The sequence below is a fragment of the Triticum aestivum genome, chromosome 2D (assembly GCF_018294505.1).
Source record: "Triticum aestivum cultivar Chinese Spring chromosome 2D, IWGSC CS RefSeq v2.1, whole genome shotgun sequence".
NCBI classification, from domain to species: Eukaryota; Viridiplantae; Streptophyta; class Magnoliopsida; order Poales; family Poaceae; genus Triticum; species Triticum aestivum.
This window is the reverse complement of record NC_057799.1, coordinates 489,360,871-489,361,666: the sequence shown is the minus strand read 5'-3', so window position 1 is coordinate 489,361,666 and position 796 is coordinate 489,360,871.

Genomic DNA, 796 nt, shown 5'->3' with positions numbered 1-796 from the left:
AAACAGGCCATCCTGGAATACCCAGGTACCTCAATCCACCCAGATGTGAGTTTTAGTTGCCACCTTAAGTAAACCATTAACAATCTCACATCTATCATGAATATCTCTCAAAACCCAATCCACGTCTACAAGCATAGCATGGCAATATAATAGCAACGTAGAAGTAACTCCCAAGGGTTTGATAAATAAAACAGGTAATAGGTACTACCTCAACTACTACTTCCCAATACCCACATGTTAATCAGATCCTAATCATGCAATTGTTTGAGGGTTGAATCTAATGCATAAAAAAACTGGGTATGAAAGGGGTATGATCAAAGTGTTACTTGCCTTGCTGATGATCCGCAAAACCTAGCGATTCGAAGTAACAAGCGGCACACTCCGGGTACTCTATCACAAACAAACAAGCATACAATCAGTACTCATTTAATGCACAGGTAAAACTCGAATGAAAGATCCAACCAGAAAGTTCAACTTAAGAACTCCGGTTTGCAAAAAGAATCAACTCGAAAGAAACAACGAAAGTCAAATGGCGAAAGAAAGAAGCTTCGTTTACTAATCTGGATCTAGGTCAAATTTTACTGTAGCAAAACTTGTTTGAGTAGGTTAAACGGAAAGAGAATTTCGAGACGAAACTCTAGGCGCTTGAATCGCCTGATTCCGATAAACGAGCGAGAAGTTAAACAGAAACGAAGCTTCGATCAGAAATCGAATCTGAGATAATCGCAGAAAAATCCGACGAAAAAGAAAAACTGACGAACGGTTAAAGAACGGACGTTCGTTAACAGAGAAAAAA